The sequence below is a fragment of the Rattus rattus genome, chromosome 4 (assembly GCF_011064425.1).
Source record: "Rattus rattus isolate New Zealand chromosome 4, Rrattus_CSIRO_v1, whole genome shotgun sequence".
NCBI lineage: Eukaryota > Metazoa > Chordata > Mammalia > Rodentia > Muridae > Rattus > Rattus rattus.
The window spans coordinates 166,435,804-166,461,412 of NC_046157.1; positions in this window are offsets into that span (position 1 = coordinate 166,435,804).

A 25,609-nucleotide genomic window follows, 5' to 3' on the forward strand; every position below is an offset into this window, starting at 1 on the left:
TGCTTGCTATGCGTCCCAGCTTCTCGAATTAAACTCAATCCTAAGTATTAACTTCAGATAAACTTTCCAAGTTCCAATCTACCTTGAAATATCAAACTGTGAGCAATTACATTTTCAAAACTAAGATTCTTTAGCAGCAATAACAGCAAATAAATGGCCCGAAACCGTTGTACTCATTCATTATGGAACGCCATACTCTTTTAAATTAATATGGTACAAAGATAGAGTCAAATCTATAATAAGAAAAACAATTTTCATAGGGAAATACTACTTTGCTTTTACAATTTTAAAAACATTTTAATCATATTTCTATGTATAATACAAGTAATAGGAAAAGAATGAATAAATGCGGGTTCCCCCAAATTTGTGTAAATATTTTTTCTGAATTTTTAATAATATTAATGAACTAGTTGTTAATTTGCTTATTGTTTGACTTACAGTTTGTTCCAAGCATTAGCTATTTAAAAACCCTTAAAGAATTTTACAAGAAACTTATATTAAATTGACCAACTTGGTATGCATAATGGGAATATCGCTATAATGTTCTAATTTATTACAAAATATAATGCATCTTTCCAACTAAATAAACTCCATCACATTACACATGTGCCAACTGATTGTAATTTGAATTTAGTCTGGATTTAAAGGTGGCTTAAACACCAAATACTAGGAATGAACCAAGTATCATGCTATCCTGCTAGCAATTATTAAATTATTATCCTGTTTTATCAAAGCCACGCCATTATTATTCTTAATTTACAACTAAAAAAAAAACTGAGAAAGAGGATAATTTTGGTAAAACAACTGTGACTAATAGTATTGCTAAATACAGACCCCTTGTGGTTCCAGCAAACAGATTATTTACTGCTTTGTTCAAAATTATATCTGCCTAATTAATTATGCATATGGCTTGATTCTAGCTTATTGTCTCAATCTGCTGTTCCTGGGATAATAGACCATAGCCAGTAATCATAAAATCATAGTAGCACAAACCAAGTAAACATTTCTCCTTCATATATGAGTGATTGAATCTTGTTACTTCAGCTTAACCCCATCTGTACTTGATTCTATATTCTTCCAGGATCAGAGTACTGAAGACATCATATTCTTTCCAAGGGTAATGGAGAACAGACATAGAGAGGAACCATCTGTCTGTCTGTTTGTCTGTTTTCAATGAGGAAAAAAAAATTAACCTAAAAGAGGAATCCCACCTGCTGCTGCTGAGTGTGGTATCTGGTGCAGTTGACAGGAAGTTTTGAGGAATCCCCAGAGTCCAGCGTTTAAAAGGACAAGCTTGGGTCTCCATCACAGCTCTGTGTATGTCAGCAGGGAAAAAAAAACTTGATATTGACAGATATTCTATTGTCAGTTGAATCATCCATAAGAAAAAAGATTAAAATTTATTCTCCAATGTCAAAATCTCCATAATTTTCCTTTCCTGGTGAGGTTCAGCATTACTGATCATGTGTTACTAATATACCTGATGGAAAGAAATTCACATGTTCATACTGTTTTTTTAAACATTTTAAATTTTTGTTCTTTAACAATGGTATGTGTGTGTGTGTGTGTGTGTGTGTGTGTGTGTGTGTGGTGTGCATCTGTGGGCTGTATGAGAGAATGAGCACATTAAATCTTTCTATGTCTGACTCTGCAAACATTGACCATCTGGGTCTGAGCATTCTATTAGCCCATTTACACAAAGTTCTGTGTTTGTCTCATACTCTTCAGTCTGGACTGTTGAAATGTATCACATCTGGATTCCATGGAAATCCCCCCACCCTCCCCATCCTCTGGTGTTATTTGTTTTACTTCATCTTTGATAATGTCCCTTGAGGGAGTGATGCATGCTTTCTCTTTTGGACAGTTACTTTTTCTCAGAATATTGACCAGTTTTGTTTCCCTGCATCAGAAATCACAAGGAAGCAAATAGAAGATCATCTGTACAGAAACTGACCCTGTCCCACAGCTCTCTGTACTCAAATCCCCTGGGAGAGAAAGCTGGGCTTTCAGAATTGTGGACAATCCTGAGAGCTCAGGGGAGACCACTGCTTCTGCTCACATTCCTGGCACAAGAGGAACACATCCAGATCCCTCTAGACACAGAAACCTAGAAGCAGTCAGAGACAGGATCCTTCCAGTCTCTGCCTGTACCCAGAGCTAAAAGTCAGTCACCAGGGGCACTGGCAAAACTGAGAGTAGAGGTAAGACCACCAATTCTGCTCCAAGGGATCGGTCCGGAATCTTCAGGACACATGAATCCAGGAGAAGTTGGGGACGGGACACTTCCAGTTCCTGCCTGCACCCAGAGCTTACCCAGTCCCACAGCTCTCTGTACTCAGATCCCACTAGGAGAAAGCCAGTCTCCAGGAGTGCTGACACACAGGCTTACAGGAGGGTCAGGCCACGGTCAGAGCAAGACAGGCTAACACCAGAGACAACAAGATGACAAGAGGCAAGCAAAAAAACTAAACAACAGAAACCCAGAGTACTTGGCATCATCAGAACCCAGTTCTTTCACAAAAGCATATATGGATATTCCAACACACCAGAAAAGTAAAATTCTGATTGAAAATCACATGATGATGATAGAGAACTTTAAGAAGGACATAAATAACTCCCTTAAAGAAATACAGAACACAGGTAAACAAATAGAAGCCCTTAAAGAGGAAACACAAAAATCCCTTAAAGAGTTATAGGAAAACACAAGCAAACAGGTGAAAGAATCAAACAAAACCATCCAGGATCTAAAAACAGAGATAGAAATAATAAAGAAATCACAAAGGGAGACAACCCTGGAGATAGAAACCTAGGGAAGAGGTCAGGAGTCATAGATGCAAGCATGACTAACAGAATACAAGAGATAGAAGAGAGACTGTCAGGGACAGAAGATACCATAGAAAACATTGAACCATCAAAGAAAAAGTAAAACACAAAAAAGCTGCTAACCCAGACGTCCAGGAAATCCAGGACACAATGAGACGATAAACCTAATGGTAATAGGTATAGAAGAGAGTGCAGACTCCCAAGTTAAAGGGTCAGTAAGTAACTTCAACAAAATTATAGAAGAAAACTTCCCGAACCCTAAGAAAGAGATGCCTATAAACATATAAGAAGCCTACAGAACTCCAAATAGATTGGACCAGAAAAGAAATTCCTCCCATTACATAATAATCAAAACAGAAAATGCACAAAACAAAGAATATTAAAAGTAGTAAGAGAAAAAGGTCAAGGAGCATATAAAGGCAGACCTATCAGAATCACACCAGACTTCTCACCAGAGAGTATGAAAGCGAGAAGATCCTGGGCAGATGTCATACAGACCCTAAGAGAACGCAAATGCCAGCCCAGGTTACTGTATCCAGCAAATCTCTCAATTAACATAGATGGAGAAACCAAGATATTCCTTGACAAAACCAAATGTACACAATATATTTCCTCAAATTCAGCCCTTCAAAAAGTAATACATGGAAAACTCCAACATAAGGAGGGAAACTACACCTTAGAAAAAGCAAGAAAATAACGTTCTTGCAAAAGAGAGAGAGAGAGAGAGAGAGAGAGAGAGAGAAACATAATTCCACCTCTACCAATAAAAAAATAATAGGAAACAACAACCACTTCTCATTAATATCTCTTAACATCAATGGACTCAATTCCCCAATAAAAAGACATAGACTAACAGACTGGATACATAAAGAAGACTCAGCAGTTTGCTGCATACAGAAAACATACCTCAGCGACATAGACAGACACTACCTCAGACTGAAAGGTTGGAAAGAATACTTCCAAGCAAATAGTCCCAAGAAACAAGTTAGAGTTGCCATTCTAAATAACAAAATCTACTTTCAAGACCCAGGGCTCCAACTACATACATAGCAGAGAATAGCCTTGTTGGGGCACCAGTGGAAGGGAAAGCCCTTGGTCTTGCCAAGGTTGGACCCCTAGTGCAGGGGAATATGGGGGGGCAATAAGGGGGATGTATAGGGGGAAATACCCGTATGGGGGAGGGGGAGGGAAGGGAATAGGGGCTTGTGGACAGAAAACCAGGAAGGGGAATAACCTTTGAAATGTAAGTAAAGAAATATATCTAATAAAAATTTTTTTAAAAAAACAATGGGAAAAGGTAACCTTGGCAGGTAGGACGTGGGGGAACCTACAGAATGTACTACAGACTTGATAGGTGGGAGACTTCAAGGACTCAAAGGAGTGACTTAAATGAAATGCCCCACAGTAGGGAGAGTGAACTTATAGGGCTCATCTGCAGCAAAAAGACAGGGCATCAAGTGAGTGAGGGGGTTGCCATCCCACAGTCAAAAACTCTGACCCAGAATTGTTTCTGTCAGAAAGGACTTCGGGAACAAAAACGGAGGAGACCTGAGTAAAATGAGGACCAGCAACTGTTGCAAAGTGAGCTCTAGCTCAAGGGGAGGCCTCAAGACCTGACACTGTTACTGAGGCTGTGGTGTGCTCACAAAAAGGGACCTATCGTGACAGGCCTCCAAAAGACCCAACAAGGAGCTGAAAGAGTCAGAAGCAAATACTTGCATCCAACTGATGGACAGAAGCTGCTGATCCCTGTGGTTGAATTAGTGAGAACCTAGAAGCTGAGGAAGAGGGCAACCCCGTAAGAGAACCAGCAGTCTCAACTATCCTAGACCCCCCGAGATCTCTCAGACACTGGGCCACTAACCAGGCCACATCCAGCAGCTGATATGGCGCCCCCAACACATGTATAGCAGAGGGCTGCCTGCTCTGTACTCAATCACTCTGAAGATGCACCTAACTCTCAAGAGCCTAGAGGTTCCAGGTAGATGGGAGATCTGGTGAGGTATGGGGTGGAGGTGGGTACATCCTTGTGAAGATGGGGGGAAGAAGGTATGGGATGTGGAACAGTCAGAGGGTGGACTGGGATATAATCTGGACTGTAAAAAAGATTAAATAAAATAAAATAAAAATATGTCTTTCAAAAAAGTTATCAAAAAAGATAAGGAAGGATATATTATATTCATCACAGGAAAAATCCACCAAGATGAATTGTCAATCCTCAATATCTATGCTCCAAATGCAAGGGCACCTACATTAATTAAAGGAAACTTACTAAAGCTCAAATCACACATTGTACCTCACACAAGAGTAGTGGCAGACTTCAACACCCCACTCTCATCAATGGACAGATCATGGAAACAGAAACTAAACAGAGACATAGAGAAACTAACAGAAGTTATGAGCCAAATAGACTTAACAGATATCTATAGAACATTTCATCCTAAAACAGAAGAATAAACCTTATTCTTAGCACGTCATAGTACCTTTTCCAAAATTCACCATATAATCGGTCACAAAACAGTCCTCAAAAGACACAAGATGACTGAAATAATCCCATGCATCCTATCAGATCACCATGGACTAAGGCTGGTCTTCAATAACAACAAAAATGACAGAAATCCCACGTACATGGGAAAGTTGAACAATGCTCTATTCAATGAAAACTTGCTCAAGGAAGAACTAAAGAATGAAATTAAAGACATTTTAGAATTTAACAAAAATGAAGGCACAATATACCCAAATTTGTGGGACACAATGAAAACAATGCTAAGAGGAAATCCACTGTTCTGAGGGCCTCCAAAAAGAACCTGGAGAGAGCATACACTAGCAGCTTGACAGGACATCTAAAAGCTCAAAAACAAAAAGAAGCAAATATACCCAAGAGGTGTAGAAGGTAGGAAATAATCAAACTCAGGGCTGAAATCAACCAAGTAGAAACAAAAATAGCTATACAAAGAATCAGCAAAACCAGGAGCTGGATCTTTGAGAAAATCAACAAGATAGATAAACCCTTAGCCAAACTAACCAGAGGGCACAGAAAGAATATCCAAATTAACAAAATCAGAAATGAAAAGGGAGACATAACAGCAAAATCTGAGGAAATTCAAAAAATCATCAGATCCTAATACAAATGCCTATATCCAACAAAACTAGAAAATCTGGATGAAATGGACAATTTTCTAGAAGATACCAGGGATCAAATTAAATCAGGATCAGATAAACCACCTAAACAGTCCCATAACTCCTAAAGAAATAGAAGCAGTTATTAAAGGTCTCCCAACCAAAAAAGCACAGGACTAGATGTGTTTCCTGGAGAAATCTATCAGACCTTCATAGAAGACCTAATGCCAATACTGTGCAAACTATTCCACAAAATAGAAACAGAAGGAACACTATCCAATGAAGCCGCAATTACTCTTATACCTAAACCACACAAAGACCCAACAAAGAAAGAGAACTTCAGACCAATTTCCCTTATGAGTATCCATGCAAAAATACTCCATAAAATTCTCACAAACTGAATTCAAGAACACATCAAAAGGATCATCGATCTTGATCCCAGGGATGCAGGGATGGTTCAATATATGGAAATCCATCAATGTAATCCACTATATAAATAAACAAAAAAGGAAAAAAAACACGCAATCATCTCATTAGTTGCTGAGAAAACATTTGACAAAATTCAACACCCCTTCATATTAAACGTCTTGGAAAGATTAGGAATTCAAAGCCCATACCCAAAAGCAGTATACAGCAAACCAGTAGCCAACATCAAACTAAATGGAGAGGAAATTGAAGCAATCTTACTAAAATCAAGGACTAGACAAGGCTACCCACTCTCTCCCTACTTATTCAATATAGTACTCGAAAACTTAACCAGAGCAATCAGATGGCGAAAGGAGCTCAAAGGGATACAAATTGGAAAGGAAGAAATCAAAATATCACTATTTGCAGATGATATGATAGTATACTTAAGTGACTCCAAAAGTTCCACCAGAGAACTACTAAACCTGATAAACAACTTCAGCAAAGTGGCTGGGTATAAAATTAGCCCAAACAAATCAGTAGCCTTCCTCTACTCAAAGGATAAACAGGCTGAGAAAGAAATTAGGGAAATGACACCCTTCACAATAGTCCCAAATAATATAAAATACCTCTAACCAAGCAAGTGAAAGATCTGTATGACAAGAACTTGAAGTCTCTGAAGAAAGAAACTGAAGATCTTAGAAGACAGAAATATCTCCCATGCTCAATTAATACCGTAAACAATTAATACAGTAAAACTGGCCATTTACCAAAAGCAATCTACAGATGCAATGCAATCTCCATCAAAATTCCAACTCAATTTTTCATAGAGTTAGAAAGAGCAATTTTCAAATTCATTTGGAATAACAAAAAATCGAGGATAGTGAAAAGTATCCTCAACAAGAAAAGAACTTTTATGGAAATCACCATCCCTGTCCTCAAACTGTATTACAGAGCAATAGTGATAAAAAAAAAAACTGTATGGTATTGGTACAGGCACAGGCATGTAGATCAATGGAACAGAATTGAAAACCCAGAAATGAACTCACACACCTATGGTCACTTGATCTTTGACAAAGGAGCTAAAACCATCCAGTGGAAAAAAGATAGCATTTTCAACAAATGGTGCTGGTTCAACTGGAATTCAACCTATTATTCAACCTATTATTGCCCTGTACAAATCTTAAGTCCAAGTGGATCAAGGACCTCCACATAAAACCAGATACACTGAAACTAATAGAAGAAAAAAAGGGGAAGAGCCTTTAACACATGGGCATTGGAAAAATTTTCCTGAGCAGAACAATGGTTTATGTCCTAAGATCAAGAATTGACAAATGGGACCTCATACAATTCCAAAGCTTCTGTAAGGCAAAGGACACTATCATTAGGACAAAACTGCAACAGCAGATTGGGGAAAGATCTTTACTAATCCTACATCCAATAGAGGGTTGATATCCAATACATGTAAAGAACTCAAGAAAATAGACTCCAGAGAGTCAAATAAACCTATTAAAATGGGGTACAGAGCTAAGGAAAGAATTCTCAGGTGAGGAATATCAAATAGCAGAGAAGTACCTAAAGAAATGTTCAACATCCTTAGTCATCAGGGAAATGCAAATCAAAACAACCCTGAGATTCCCACCTCATACCAGCCAGAATGGCTAAGATCAAAAGACAGGTGACAACAGATGCTGGCAAGGATGTGGAGAAAGAGGAACACTCCTCCATTGTTGTTGGGATTGTAAGCTGGTACAACCACTCTGGAAATCAGTTTGGAGGTTCCTCAGAATATTGGACATTGCACTACCTGAGTACTCAGCTATACCATTCCTGAATATATACCCAAATGATGCTCCAACATGCAACAAAGACACATGCTCCACTATGTTCACAGCAGCCAGAAGCTGGAAAGAACCCACATGTTCTGATGAGGGGCTATTACCCCAAAGCTCTAATTACCCAAGATACAATCCATAGACCACTTGAAGCTCAAGCAGAAAGACCAAAGTGGGGAAGCTTCAATCCTTTTTTAAAAGGGGAACAAAAATATTCCTAGGGGGAGATATGGAGACAAAGAATGGAGCAGAGACTGAAGGAAAGGCCATTCCGAGCCTGCCTCACATGGGGCTCCCGCCCATATCCATACAATATTCACCAAACCCAGACAATATTCCTGATGCTAAGAAGTGCATGCTGACAGGAGCCTGATATAGCTGTCTCCTCACAGGCTCTGCCAGAGCATGACAAATACAGAGGCAAATTCTAGCAGCCAACCATTGAACTGAGAGCAGGGTTCCCTTTGTAGGAGTTAGAGAAAGGATTGAAGGAGTTGAAGGGACTTACAACCCCAAAAGAACAATACCAACAACCAGAGCTCCCACAGGCGCAACCACTACCCAAAGAGTACACATGGACAGACCCGTGTCTCAAGCTGCAAATGTAGCAGAGGATGACTTTGTTGGGCATCAATGGGAGAAGAAGCCCTTGGTCCAGCCAAAGCTAGACCTCCCAGCCTAGGGGAATGTCTGGGCAGGGAGGCAAAAAGGGGTGGGTGGTTGGAGAGGGGGAACACCCTCATAGAAGGGGGAGGGGGAAAGAGATAGGAGGTTATGGACTGGAAACTGGGAAAGGGAATAACATTTGAAATGTAAACAAAAAATATCCAATAAAAAAAAAAACTTGCCTTTTAAAGCTAAAACATAATATTACCTGTGCAAGAAAGACAACGGTCCAAGTTTTGTCTCTGCCATTTCTTCCCTACAATTGTGAAGTCCTCCTCATTTATTTCATAATGGGCAATTTCCACATGAGATAAATGAATGACCTTCACAAAGTTAAAAATCGATAGTCCAGTGAATAAAATATGTAAAGAACACAGAGCCTTTTGGTAATGGTTCAGCAGAATGAATTAAAACTGGAAGTTAAGTCGGAATGGCAATGTCACAGAAAGAATTAAAAACAATAATATATTAAGAATAATGCTTAAATGGATAGAGCATTGCCAAAAAAGAGTATGAATAATATCTAAAATCATAGAAACACCACACACAGGCTGTGGCTGTGGTGATGAACAAATGAGGAACATCGCAATTATTCTGTCTCTTTGTAGAACAATATATAGTGGGCAGAAACCTTCAGTTAAATCATAGCTCTCGGCTTCACAACGGATAGAATCCAGGCTTCCAGGCAGCAAAATCCCGTGGGGTTTGTTTACATGTCCCTCAGATGGTTGCAGGGAACTAGTCAGGGCAACCACAAATCCATTTTACTAGAGTTTAAACTCTAACCTCAACAGAGTTTTTAGAGGAAAGGGAGCTAGGACATTGACACCTATGAAATCAGCGAGAATCTGAGCTCTCCAGGAAACAGTTCTATAGGAGTTAAGGTGTTTATTTAAAGAACGAAATGATCTAAGAAAAACAGAAAGGGTGACACTCCTGCAATTGGAGAAAAAAAAATATGGTTAAATAAACACACATTGAAGTGTCCGAGAGAGAAGACTATAGGTAGTAAATTAAACAGTCTTTAAAACGGATGGACAGTAAATTTGAGACAATCCCCAACCCGAGGCCACACAGACCGCGTTAGGAGCAAGCCTGAGATGAAGTCTGCCTCGTGTCTCATGGCGCAGTCAGGGCATAGCGCTCCTGACGTGACTCCAGGCTCGGAGACAAGTAAGATGACCAAGTGAGTGGAAAAGAAGGAGAAGCAGAAGGATGTGTGCACAGTGAAGAGAAGTAAACCTGAGGACAGAGAGGTGTGAGGAGCGCCCTGATTTGAATGATGAGCAAAGTGACTTAAGACCTTGGTAAAGTCTGACACGGCTGCCTCTAAGAGCCCTGTCCACGGTCCTGAAGCAGCACGGGACCTTTTACCATCAGAGTCCTGGTAGATGCCCCTGGTCTGGGCTGTTGCTTGAGACCAGGTTGATGTCAGAGGGCTGTGCAGAGCTGGACCCACCTTCTCTCTGAGCCTTATGGGAGAGTTGGCCTCGTAGGAAAGATGGCCCTATCCCTCACCAGCTGCAGTGCTAGATAGAGCTGGCCCTGGTTGCAGGCAAGCGCATTTGCATTTGAACCAGCCATGACAGCCTGAGTGCAGGAGAGCTGGCCAGGTCTGCTGTATCACTTCTTGGCCTCACAATCTATTGTCAGCTGCCTCTGCTGACAGGAGCAGGTGAGCCAACCCCATGGGCATGAGATCTGGAAAGCTGGTTCTGTCCCTTGCTGGCTGTGGCATTGGATGTTAGCCAGGGCAGGCTAGAGAGCTGTCTCTGGGGTTGTTTGTGCAGGAGACCTGGTGAAATGACCAACTCAACTGGCAAGCAGGCCCAGATCCAGGGCTTTGAGTTGGCCCACCTCAGCAGCTACCATGTCTGTGAACTGCTGGGAGTCCATGAAGGTGTCGGTCCTATAGATACAATGTGGCAGGAACTGCATGACATAGGAAAACAACAGAATCCCCGTAGGGGCCAGTGTAGCAGAAGCCAGAGACCTTGACCCAGAACAAGTACCGCTCATTGCAATGAGCATTTGCTAGTAAGGTATTCTTTGGACACATTGACATATTATACCTTCCACAATGAGATTTTTCTGGGGAGGGGGTGGTGTAAGTTGCAAAGGAAGAGGGTGGGTACAAAGAGAGGGAGATGAATGGGATTGGGGTGTGTGATGTGAGATTCACAAAGAATCAATTGAAAAGTTAAATTAAAAAATACCTCAGTGTTACTCTGCCTAATGGACTTCTTTTTTTTTAACCACCCTTCAGCTTGTAAAACAGAATTTACATACATATATCCCTACCCACTTTGAATTTACAGGTGGTAGTTTTTGTGCCTAACAGAATGTCTTATACATGGTCAGCATTCACGAAGTATTTACTGAATTGAATGGAAAAATGAGTTAATTTATGACAAAAACTGAGAAAACTACAAAGGCAAGCTTCAGAAAAACTAGAGGTTAGTGTGCTAGCGAAATGACAAAAGGATCCTTATCTACACACATCCTAGTCACATGTGACACCAAAAACCAGAAAAACCTGCAAGCACAAATGAATCAGCATAAATGAATCAGCAAGCGCCTTCCCTCCGAAGAACAGGCAGCCAAAGAGACTTCAGCAACACTGTGGAAACGGCACAAGAAACCAAATGGTACAGAGATATATCCCAGTCTCTCAGACTGCCCTTGAAAGTGGTGGTTAAAACTAAAGACATTCCTACAGAATTTACTGTGAGAAACCATAATATCCATTTCAGGGGGATAATATGACAACAAACACTAAAGACTGTGTTTCAGACTGAGTGCAAAGATGTTAACTGATAGAAGGACCTGCTTTTAACTCTCTTCCAATTGATTGAAAGAACTAAAACATTATACAAGATAATATTACCCAGCTACATTTATTGTACATCAAAGTAAACTATGGCCACAGCCCACAGGAGATGGCTTCAGCCCATCTGTGAAATAAGTGAAGAAATAATGAGAAATGAAAAACATTCCTGAGGAATACATTATTTGCCTGTGCAGTTACTCACTCACCCCATTGTAAGGTTTTTACATAATCGCATGTAAAGCCTTAAGTGGTACATGAGAAACATGACATCCCAAACATTGAAGTAAAATGAAATTTATGTCATGTAGCATTAAAGTAATAAAGAATATCTTTATATATCCAGAAGATAGTCAAAATAAATGAAAATAGGTATATCCAAGGAAAGACAGTCTGTATAACTACAAATAAAAATTCCTTGGTGAGACATTAGAAATGGTAGATCATAAAAATAGAATCTTACCAAAACACACACAAATATTAAAAATATTTATTATGTAAAACATGATGTACTTCCTCTCTTATAAGGATTCCCAAAATCCCAATACTCTATAGGCCAAACATTATACATATAATTTTATTATATATAACAATTAGTTTATATAACATACTTAATATAAAAATATCTTGTCTAAAAGTAAATCTAGATTTAACACACTAAAATACCTGCCTTTATTTGCGACACCATATTAAGTATACTCCTTAATTTCTGTTTCATTTTTATTGGGTTTCACTGTGTTGAGGTCCAATCTCACTTTGATGTCAGCCCAGGAACTGAACTTCATACATCTCAAAAGGAACTCATCATTCTACTACTCTTTCTGGGTGCTGGGGTGGAACCACACACATCTTTCATGTCGTTCTCTTGAAATGTCTTGCAATACTTGTGCTACCTAATTATTCCTAAAATAATTGTATAAAATTGATTTCATTTAAGGGTGTTACTAGATCTGTCTGTCTTACAGACTAAAACGTCTCCATTGGTTTAAAACTCAAGAACCTAAAACAGGGGCAGCTATTAAATAGCAAATAGATTGATTGATTTATTCATTAATTGACTGATTGATTCATTCATTCATTCATATTTTATGCATTCTATAATCTACTCTGGCCTGGAACTCACTGTGTAAGTCAGACATATCTTTAATTTAACAGTTCTCCTGAATTGGTCTCACAAGAGACGAGGTTAGAGCAATGAGCCAATATGGCCAATTGAAATGGCAAGTAGGCCTTGCTTCGGATGGTCATTGTGGAAATCTACTAGAGACAATGGCCAGACCATGAGCAGGAACACAAGGAACTGTTTCGTGAGCAGACGGGCTGGGAGTAGCATAGCTCCCACTATTACTCTTATTACTGCTCTGGGAGGCCAAGTCTTATAAAAATGATAGTATTAATGAATATTATGGACTGTTTTCTTTTTATTTTAATTTTTTAACTTATTCACTTTCCATCCTGCTCACTGTCTGCCTCCCATTCACCTCCTCCTAGCTCTCCCTACTTCTGACCAGGTCAGGAGTTCCCCTTGGTATCCCTCCCCGCACACTGGCACTTCAAGTTGCTGAGAAACTAGGCACTTCTCCCACAGAAGCTAGAGAAGGCAGCCCAGCTAGTAGAACATATCCTGTATCCAGGCAACAGCTTCTGGGATAGCCCTGGCTTCAGTTGTTCAGGGCCCACATGAAGGTCAATCTGAACATCTTTTTCATAGGAGTAAGGAGGCCCAGTCCAGCCCATGTATGTTCTCTGGTTGGCATTTCAGAAGCTGAGAGCACCGAGGGCCCAGGTTAGTTGTTTCTGTTGACCTACCGAGTTCCTATCCCCTTGTAGCCTATCATCCTCCTCCTGTCCTTTCTATGGAGTGGTTTAGTGTACTGAAGTTAAGGAACAGTAGACTAGCGATGAAGCTAAATGAGGTCACTATTAGCTTTGGAAAGAAAGAGACTGAGACTTCACTAGACAAATGTGTTGTGACAACATGTCTTTACTGAAAATCAGTCTTCCTCATCCTCTGTACCATTTGCGGTATTTAAAGAAGAAACAAGCATCCTGCTCTAGTGTCACAAGCTTGTAAATCTGGCCACTGGGCTGAGGCAAGAGAGCAAAAGTTCCAAGCAATCTGTGAACTACAGAAGACCTCAGTGAGGTGTGTATGTGTGGAGACAGGTAGGTAGGTAGATAGAAAGATAGATATGTAGATAGATATATAGATAGATAGATAGATAGATAGATAGATAGATAGATAGATAGATAGATAGGTAGGTAGGTAGGTAGGTAGGTAGGTAGATAGATAGATAGATAGATAGATAGATAGATAGATAGATAGATAGATAGATAGATAGATAGATAGATGATAGAGAGATAGAGAGAGATTTACTCACTGTTAATCTGAATCTTCTGAAGTCTGAAAGTCTTTGAGGTTATAGGCCATGGGTTCTGTAATCTGTTAAACAGTCGTGTCTGCATCTGCATTCTGTAGGACATAAACAGTAAGTTAGGGTTAGGAGTTTGATGTTTACAGGGTTAAAGTATGGAATAAAATTTATGTTTTACAGAAACTCGGCGATGTAATTGGATATGAAAATATTTGGAAATACAGCTTTTTAATCCCTTAATAGATGTTGAACACATATACTTTGCTTGCAAACTTTGGGAAAGAAATTTATACTAAAATCAACCAACGTGTCAAATTAGATTAAACAAAAAGAACAACTGGCCACACTTAATGCATATGTGGTCCTTTAGAATATTGTCACCCGCTGAACTAAATGCCTAATGTTTTTCTTTCATTTTCTGTGCCTGTGCCCAAGGATCCACAGGGAGTCCAAGGTAGTGTATATTAAGCTTCTGTCTGGATTTTCCTCATGACAAACTCAAGAAAAATTCGGCCCATCAAATCGGATGTCTTCAAAGATGATTGGAACATAAAGAGAGGAAAGGTTAAAAAGTTAATATGAAGGAAAATAGAAAAATACCAATTGGAATGAGAGTTGATTAGCAATGCTTAGTGATTAGTGTGGAAGCTTGGTTTAGTTTTCTTTCATCATATATATATATATATGTATATATATATATATATATATATCACATTAAGGAAGCTATACTGCTGAGCTCCAACCCCATATTTAGATTTAAAATAGGCAGATTTCATTTTGATGTAATTATTTTTTAAAGAAAAATAGTGGTATAATTATGTGTTAATTTACATATGAAAAGGTAGAGACCTGCTTATTTTATAATTAAACCTTTATGTAACAAAATACATAATTTTTGGAATATAACACTCTAAGCATTTTTATTAAATATAAATTTCAGATGCCTTTACAGTTTCTCATAACATGATATCTATGAGCACATCAAAAAAAAATGAATCTTAGTAGAACTTAAGAATTTAGCTGTAAAGTAAATATCTAGAGGCCTAATTTATCACATATTGATTATAATTAATAGTAATTGTGTTGCTCGTCTCAAATCGGGGAAATTAAGAATTAATCCTTTACACATTCATAAAAAGGTATCAATTAGTTTAATGGTGGTAATCACCAACAAAGTTTTAAACATAAAAGAATCACATAACATTGCACTTATTAAATTCATAATTTTTATGTGTAAATTCTGTTCCAGTGAAGGTAAAGAAAGAAAGTGAATGCATAGAAGTGGAGTGCACTCCTCAGTCAAACAAGGCACTCACTCTTACGTCAACTTACAACTTGACTTCAAGGCAGTATTCGTGGAAAACACAGCAGTGCCACATGTGTGAAAATTTTATGTTTCTAAATGCTGGTGCTCTGAAGATTTTTAAATTTAAAGATAAATTGCTTTGGGTGAGAAGGTTTATAGATGAATATGTTGCTTCTGAAACAGTTTTGAGGAAGTAGAATGCAACTTGAATTTAATTTAGAATGTCAGGGTATTTGAACTGAGAAAACTATGGAGTTTATTTTGCAAAGCAAAATTGAATGAAAGTCATTTCCATAGCGGTGGTGAAGTGGCATTTCCAGGCATACGGTAGTACTGAAGAAGAAATTTTTTTGTCAAGGAAATATAATCTCATTCTGGAAGAGAACTTGACGGATTGCTACTTTAAGACAACAATATTGAATGTTCGCAAACTGTGGCTTTTTGATTATTCAACCTATAGCAAAGAATTGGGATAAATTGAGAGGTAGAGCGCTTGTCTTTCAAGTTTGAGTCCCTACAGATCATGCTCAACAAAGCATAAATAAATACATATATGAAAAGACAAATTACAGCAAAGTATTAGAACTTCATTTCAGGCATGAGAGAATCCTTTCTTACTTGGAAGCATTTAAAAATCAGATTTTCCATCACTCTCGTAAAATCCAATGCCCTATAAAACCATTGTTCATGATATCATATACAAAAAAAAATTTAAATAGAAAACATCTGATATTTTAATAATGTCTTTGTAATTAAAAAATTATATCAATCACTTTTGGTGTGTTTTAAGTCCAATTAGCAAGCTGTTGGTTGCCACTGAAATATGCAGGACAGTGAAGGTACCTTTGTGCATACCTTGACATGCTGGTAATTATGGTGGTGCACAGTGTTGCAGTGCGGTAGAACTATTTAATTCTTTCTCTCCCTTGGCATTTTGCAAAGTCTGATAAGCAAAACAACAGACAAATGCTCATGAGTCGGTGAGGAAAAAGAAACTCATTCACTGCTCGTAGAAATGCAAATTAGTGCATCCATTTTACTAAAGAGTATGGTGCATCACTCTAGAAACAAAACAAAACAAAACAAAACAAAAAACAAAACTAACTAAAACTGAATTTACCAGATGATCCAACTATGCCATTCCCTGGCCTATGCCCAAAGGACTCTACTTCTACTGATTCTTGCCCAGCAATCTTCACTCTTTGCCTTATTCACACTAGCCAGGAAATGGAAACAAACTAAATGTCAAATAAATGGATAACTGAGATGTGCTACATACGAACAGTGGAGTCCCATTCAGCTCTAAAGGAACACGAAATCATGAGATTTTCAGTAAATAGATGGATATGAAAGTATAACATGGAACGGGATAAACCCAGAGACAGAAAGACAAATGCCACATTTCTGTCCTACCTGTGATTCCTAGCTCCAGATCCTCTGACATGAGCATCAGTCATTGAGTAACCATAGAAACCAGGAAAGTATAAAGAGACCATAGCTGGTGGTGAGGTTTAGGAGGGGAATAATTGGAAACAGATAACATGACATCAAAAATGATGGAATGGGGATGGCATGCCTACTGGGAAGAGGGAAGGGAGGTAAATACAAAAGGAAAAGGAGAAATTGGGGACAAATAACATCAAGGTTGTTTCAAGAAATCATGTTATTTATATTTACCTAAAGTTATACATAATACCTTGTAAGTAAATGTACACACACACACACACACACACACACGCACGCACACACACACACACACAAACACACACCCCTATACCTTTATCTGTACCTACTTGTGCTGGGCTGACCATGCTTCCCACAAGAGCTGTAGACTAACAAAAACCCCAGTATCAGGTATGAGAAACCTACTTTTGAATTGTGGTCAGGGTAGATTCTGTGACTCCCAAAACAGTACAGTTTAGATATCTTGGGGTTTGAAGATGGGCCCTTGCTACTATTGACATTGCATTCTTAGGGCGTAGAACTCAGATCAGACCTTTTTTAAAAGACAGATGTGACATCAGTGAGTCGAGTAGTGGAATACATTCAGAAGATACACAGGGCGCTGTCGAACTTAGTTAGCCATCACAAATAGGTGAGATGAATTGTTCAACATTGTAACTGTTTTCTTATTGGTAGCTGATTAAATTAGCCACTTCATGTTTGTCCAGTCATCATTACAGAGCCAGTAAAAGGATGCATAAAAATGAGGCTTCTTCTTTTGCTTCTACGGGGGATGGTCAGCACCCAGTACAGGCACAGGAGGAAGGTGTATAAACTCCACTATCTGTTCCAAGACAATGGAAGTTGTAACTGTAACCAGGAAGCACAAAACAGGAGATGTGGAGACCGGCTTGGAGGCCAACTACCCTTCCAGTTATGGTTTACAGAAACGTAATTGCATAATAATTAGACAGCTCTTCTCTATCTCCATAATGCAAGGATATTTTCTAGTTTTGCACTGTTTAAATGGAGATTAAAATGATACAGTGCTACTCATTTCTTTTTCTTTCTAACCTGAGGCAGATTGCCCCCAACTTACTTGCCCCACTGAAGTTAATTCCTACATATTCAAGTGCTCAGAATAATACTCAATAAATATACCATATGGTATTTGGTGTTTGTCTCAGTCTGTTAGGTAGTAAGATATACTATTTGTTATTTTGTAATACAATGTTTTTTGTGTGCTCATAAAATATTTTTCTTTCCTTTTATATGTTATGGTTTTGCTTATTTCCTTAGTTTTACTTCCCTATAGTAAAATATGAAGAGCGTAATTTGATTTTTATTTATTTTATCTTAATTACATTTTATTGATAATAATATCTGTCAAAATTAGCTTTACCTACCATGTATATTAAAATTTCTTATTAGATTTTTTTGCTGTCAATTTTTGTTAATAGAGAAGTATTTTTCCATTTATCCTTTTATTACATAACTATGTCTGTTTGCATTTTCTTTACGGCAGGCATATTTGATGTTTAGAGTACATTTTATAAATATATATTTTCAGAAGTATAATGTTTTTACCTATAGTTTTGATATAAATTGCTTTCTTGTTCTTAAATCTGTTTCCTTTATTTTTAAATGATAGTAGTGTGCTGTCGGTATAGGTATAGATTCATTTTGAATGCAAAACTCTGGTGGGAAGCAGGGTTGGGCAGAAGTATGTGGGGAATCTATACATTTTTCTTTCTTTTTGTTATGCCATAAAAGAAACTAAAAACAGCAAATATAATGTACTATAGAATCTACTGTGGTTTGTTATTTTATTTTATTTTAATTTTTGCTCATAGTAATCGAAAGGATTCCTAAGCATCAAATACTGCCCTCATGAAAGTTGGGCATGCCAACTAAAACAGTCAAAGATTCTTCAACAAAAATAAGGCAATAAACAAAATCAGTGGTTTTTTTTGTTTGTTTGTTTGTTGGAAGTTAATAAACAATTAATTTTATCCTGCACACCAAGGAGAGTAAAACTTCCAAAGAAAAGCAGAATTCTATTAAGGACAGGAATCTCTGCCAAATCATCTGCTTCCCTGAATTCTAGATCAGCAAAACTATATTTTACTTCAATTTTAGGAGACTCTGAAACTGTCGTTGCATTGTTGATTATTTTTATTGTGCACTTGTCTTTGCTGTTCCTGCATTTTAAAATGTCACAGTCAGAGCTAATTTAGAGCACATAAAATTGTACTTACCAATGGTGAGCTAAATTTCAATTCAGCAGTCATGTCATATTTGGTCAATAGCCAGCAATTGCCATTGCTAACAAGTGAATCACCCCCAAGAAATGCCAAGTCAGTAAAAGAAACAAATCAGTGCACAATAAAGGAGCCCGAAGTTAGCAGAGAAAAATCAATAAGGGAAAAGGAGCCAATATCTTAAAGTGAATGAAGAGGGCAGCTATTAGAATTACACCTGTCTCATTAAGCCAGACACACAAGCATGTCTAACTTTCACTAATTCTTGTTATTTTAAGCCTTTTCTTAAATGCCTTCCTAAATTCATTGTGTGTGAGAATACACTGGGAAATGTGGGTCGCACTTTATTGTCCATTCGTTAAGATGCAAATGGAGAGCAAGACCTACACTTGCAAACTCTACCTGCACAGGAATCTGACCTTCAATTCAGAGCACATCACTTTCATCAGGCTAATTCAGATTGAGTAAACAATAGTATCTGCATATTAGAATGGAGATTAGCCTCCAGACAAACAGTGTTCTGCCTCACAGTCCACAAAAGAGCTGGATCTTTACATAGACCCTAGGAGGATGGCAAAATTGGAGACACTGGAACCTCAAAGGTGGAGGCTTAGAACTCAGCCACTGTGTTAACTTTGTTCTATTAAAAACACTATTTTGTTCTTAGAAAGGACTGAAAGAGCTTGAAGGGGCTCGAGACCCCATATGAACAACAATGCCAACCAATCAGAGCTTCCAGGGACTAAGCCACTACCCAAAGACTATACATGGACTGACCCTGGGTTCCAACCTCATAGGTAGCAATGAATAGCCTAGTAAGAGCACCAGTGGAAGGGGAAGCCCTTGGTCCTGCCAAGACTGAACCCCTAGTGAACGTGATTGTTGGGGGGAGGGCGGTAATGGGGGGAGGATGGGGAGGGGAACACCCATATAGAAGGGGAGGAGGAGAGGTTAGGTGAATGTTGGCCTGGAAACCAGGAAGGGGAATGTTAAAAATGGCCTCTGATTGCCAGTACTTTTTAATATAAATTGGGGCAGTATTTCTGTTTCCACTAAAATGTATCAGAAAGATATGGATATGTCAACTGTGAGTCCAGGATATGAGTAGCTCAAAATAGTGTAATTTATAAACTCGATGGACTACTTTATTTAGTCAAAATACTGTAGATATTATAAATTCAAGAAATATTTTTCAGTGACCATATAAGTCAACATGCTAAGAAGTTCTTCAATAGGAATCAAAGGATGCAGATCAACCTTAGGCGTGATATAACTTCCTGAAGAAGAAGAAAACGGAATCCGTTTTTAGTCAGCCACGTCTGCATTCTTCACCTACAACATTAAGTTTCATTAAGATTTGTATTAATTTGTAGAAATCTAGAAGTAATACAGGTTATTTACTGTGAATCTTTTTCAGCTATGACTTTTTTTTTATAAATAGATGACAAAAATTCTTTAATGTGAATCCTGATTAGGATAATTCAATATACACAGATCAATAAACACACTACAAGATGCTAACATAATAAAAAATGATCATCCTAGTAGGTCCAGAAAGAATTGTATCCAGTGATTAAAAGCTTTCAACAAATTAGTCATCAAAGAGCTATACTGCAAAGCAATAAGAGCTGGGTTTTGCAATGATACAGTGCCCTCCTACTGAGAGCTGTAACGTTGAATGTTTGTCCTCTCCAGATCTAGGGAAAACTACACTACCCAGTCCAATAATTTCTGTTTGGTGTATTAATGTTTCAGATACCTAAGTCAGTGCCTGAAAGGAGAGGAAAAAAATATTGCTCCATTTGTCTCTGCTTAGGATGATCCACCCATTCCATGGACAAAGGTATCACCAAAACTGTGGAAAAAAATGTATAATTTTGCAGGAAATAAAATCAACATAAAAATTCTGTGCTTATACACTCATGGTAAACTATTTGAAAAAATGGAGAAAAACACACACACACACACACACACGCCACACACACACACACACACACACACACATATATATATATATATATATTTCACTGGTTAAAATATTTCTGGACCTACTGGGATGATCATTTTTATTATGTTAGCATTCTGTAGTACACTTATTGATCTATGTATGTCAAATCCTTTCCTCCCCATCTTGCTTCTTGGTCATGGTGTTTGTGCAGGAATAGAAACCCTGACTCAGACACAGAATACCTTTATTTTCCTTTCCTCAAATCATTCTGGCTCTCTCCAAGTTGCCTACATACGTGGATGAAGATAATAAATGTACCCAGTGTGGGAATTTGGAGTAAGTGTTCATAAAATGCTTCAAACAGCGTTAGGAGCTTTGTAATGTCTATGTATACAGCCTTTAATGGCCTATTCTCATTCATCATACTGACTCTTTCGGATATTTTTATGTAGAACTCAACCTGCTATTATAATTGCCAACAACTCCAGTTCTGGGTGTATTATGATGTAAAGTGTTCTGTTATAAATGAGGTGTATGGTTTGCAAAGCATTTGCTGAATACCCTAGGTTTTGAGTTCATCTCTTAAGCAACAGGAATATACTAGATAACATTCAAATTAAATATAGCCTACCAGCTAAGATACCATTGCAGAGTATTTTAAGCTCCTCCAGACAAATAATAATGACAGGGTGCTCAGTAACAGGGAAGCAGGTGTATTTAATTTGCTATAACAGCCTCCAACGAAAAGGGCAACACAGAAGCACTTGAGAAGCAGGTCTGAATAGGCAAGACATCCAAAATGTGGCCATTGGAAAGCAGGCATTCAGAATGTGACCCACATTTACTGTTGCATTAACAGATTAAATATACTAATTAATCCCCAAAACATATATGTTCTTCAATAAATAGCCCTTATTGTTACAAAGTCTTCAACCTGTTTTAGCAAAATACCAATTGGGCTGTGGATATAGTTCAGTGGCAGAATGTAAGCAAGGATTTGTGTGTACCAATCTCTCGTTTCAACAACTAGCACTTTACAAATAAACAGAAATTAGCATAAGGCACTGAGCTTATGCACAGTCATACAAACTTGAAATAATCTAAGAAAATATTTGGCATATGTGCTATTTTTAGTGCAATGTAAGATACTTCATTATTCCAGCAAAAAATATGTGGTTAGCTTAAACACACATATGGTTAGTCATTACGCTCACCTGTAATCCCAGCATTTGTCAGGGAGTGGTAAGAAGATTAGGAAGTCAAAACAGGCTGAACATCAATTAGAATGAAGTCAGTAAATAATGCTCATATCTTGTGTGAAGAATTTCAGTTAAAAAATACTTAGCTGATTTCTTTTTATCTTTTTCCTTTTTTCTTTTCGTTCTTTTTTTTAAAGCTAAAAACCCAAATATTAGCATGTAAGACACTGGGAAGTTAGCTGCTACATATTTAAATGAAGTTAAAGGAGATGAGATGCTGTTTAAGCATGTGAGAAATGGGCTTCCTTCTGTAAATTGGAAACATGGAGGTATCTTGTTCCAGGAAAGAAGGCATTGGAATTGAATCAATGATGAAATGTCTTTGCTCTAAATTCTTCCAGAGTTAGAAAGAATTTTGTTTTTCCACTCTCCTCTGCGATCATTCTCATAGAGTCCAGAATGAAAGACAGAAAGAAAGAGGAAGGAAGAAAGAAAAGGAAGAAAGGAAGAAAGAAAGGAAGGAGGGAGGGAAGGAGAAGTGATGGATGGAAGGAAGGAGAAAGAGGGAAAAGGATGTTAGTTGTTAAAAAGTTTTGGAAATGGAGATTTCAGTCAACAGGTGAGGAAAAGGATGAGAAATAGTTCTACAACTACAACAAAATGTTGTCCAGGATACCAAGCATTTTATAGTTGATTAAATGTGGCATTTGTCTAATGCTACAGTTTCTGTAAGGCTGTGGCCATGTAACACCTAACATCTTGTAACACATCTTTCATATTCACAATGAATCTTGTATGCCTAGGTCTACAGTTATAGCAGTGTTGCTTGGGGCTATGTGAATTGATTGTTTACATAGAATTTACTTGAGATACTCATAAAATATTTACACGCCACACTTTTCACTAATTTTTATGTTTCTCATAATTTACAATGTTTGCCTTTTTCATAAATGTGTTAGCTCCCCCTGAGACCGACTAGCGTAAGTAAGCATATTTAAGTTTGTTGTAGTAGAAGCTTTGTTTATGTTTTAAGAATCACAGAGACATTTAGATATATTTTGCAATCCCATGTTTGAATTATAGGCTAGTTATGGAGAAGAGTTCAGTTTGCTGTGGACTTTATTTAATACCAAACAGGAAAATTACAATTATTAATATTCACAGGAAACATTGCAAAATAGGCCATGTTTTTATACCATTTTTATTTCTCCATTATCAATCTTAAATAATTATACAGAGTTTCTAATTTGCATTTTACTTTAAATAAAAGATTCTGTGTGTTGTGTGTGTGTGTGTGTGTGTGTGTGTGTGTGTGTGTGACTAACTCAGTCATAATGAATTCTCCCTAACTCTCTGCTATTAAAATTTAAGTATATCCCCAGGTGTAAATAATATGATAAATATATCCCACAAGATAAAGAATGTTGTTTATAGAAATTATTTTGTCGACAGAAGTCATATGGCTAATTTTAAATTTCTCTTATAGCCAGACTCAAAGAGGAAACATCACTCATTGATTCTATTCTTTGAGAGTAAAACATCTATCAGTTGAGTTCTAAGTCATGTCAACTGGTGCATTGGATGCTGCTAATATAGTGCAAACCTCTCACCTCATCCCATCATATCATAAAACGTCATTCACAGATGTAGGGATACTGTTATTCAATAACTGTGTGAAATGTAGAAGATAAAGTCATATTAAGAAGCTATTTAGATTTTCGCGTTGGAAGAGCATTCTTACTTCCGTTCCAAATGTAGTCTGACAGATGTGATAGCAAAACCAGTCTGTAATTTGGTCCTGCCAACCAATGGGAGCATTTGAGATTGGTCAACTGTCATCATAGGGGCGTCTCACTGTAGAAAGAGTTAGTAATGCAAGCTTACCGAAGGGCCAAAAGTCAGCGATGGTTAAGTTAGCCCTTTAAAGAGGAGAGAGCTATTTCACTGTATGTAAGGCTCAAAACATCACAGGAGTAGTGACAAAAGAATGTCAGAGTCACAGGAAATGAAGCACAAAACTGCCCTCTTAACATAACACAGCCATTGCACTCCAACGTGCTGTAACTGTGATTTTCTGCACGAGATTTACACAGATGTCTTCCATTATGGATGGGAAGGTAGCTGGGAAGTCTTAGAACGCCCTGAGGACTATTGACAGTCAATGGTTGTTTGGGGGGAAAAGTGTGGTTTTCTTCAGCGAGGTAGCCAATGATAATTACTTTTGCTCAAGTAAATAGGCTCTCACCCCCTCTTGAGAAAGAAACTAAACTAGGAGGGTCACATAGAAGAGGAACGCTTGAAAAGAGTGATGATGCTGATGGGAGTCGAGCCTTTCAGCAGGAAAGCTGTGTGCAGGAGGGAAGAGTAGGCTTGCAAATGAACCAAATTAATTGCATGTGTCTGTTAAGCTGCCAATGATCAGAAGTGATAAATAACATAAAAATATGTACTATGTCAAATACTCTGGTAGGTTTTGGCAACCGAGGGGCAGTCTCCCCGCCCCCCCACCTTTCATTTTATTTAGAAAACACTCAAGCATAGACCTGAAATTACAGGTAACACAAGACAGAGGATCATAAACAACTACACTAAAAGTTAACACATTTACACACATTAAAAGCAACTGTCTATTTTCACCATGTTATGAATCTCCTAGCTCCCGCTTAAAATGCATAGTAAATCTGTTTTCGACAATAACAGGGCTTTCTTTTCCTTACGGGTTTTATATTAGAAAACTATTCTAGTGTAAAACACTGAGCTCATCCTTCAACTACCAACACTGGTCAGCACTTTGTGGAGGTATTCATTAAGGATTATGTAAAATAATATATAACAACTGTTGGCGTTACCTTGATATTTGTCCTGGAATCTTAAACTCTCTCATGGATAACAAGTGTCTGTACTAGTCAATAAAATGGACCGAAATCTAATTAAAAGTTGTTTAAAGGCAAAAGGAATCCACTGATGTATATAAATTAAAAGTCCACTTTTATTAATTGTTTTCCATTGGATGCAACCAGGATGTAGAAACTGTTACCAAGTTGCTCTCCAAATTTCTTCCTTAGTAGAGGGATACCGAGAAGTAAACTCCTGGAAATAAACATCCATCTCATGATTGATTTTCATGCACTGCCATGGCCCTCTGTTTTCATGGGCGTTATGTCTCCTATTTAATCAAACATCAATTAAAATTATTTAAGTAAATTACTTTCCTCAATGGCTAGTTTGTTTTCTTATTTGATCTCCTTGAAGTTGCACAGATAGCTTATGTATATAACTGTGAAGGGTGATTTGTCATTCTCCTCTTATTCATGCAAAGATTGGCTAAGACTGAGAAATGGGAATTGGTCACATTATGCATATCTTCAGTAGTTCAAATTTAGAAAAAAACAAATAAATTC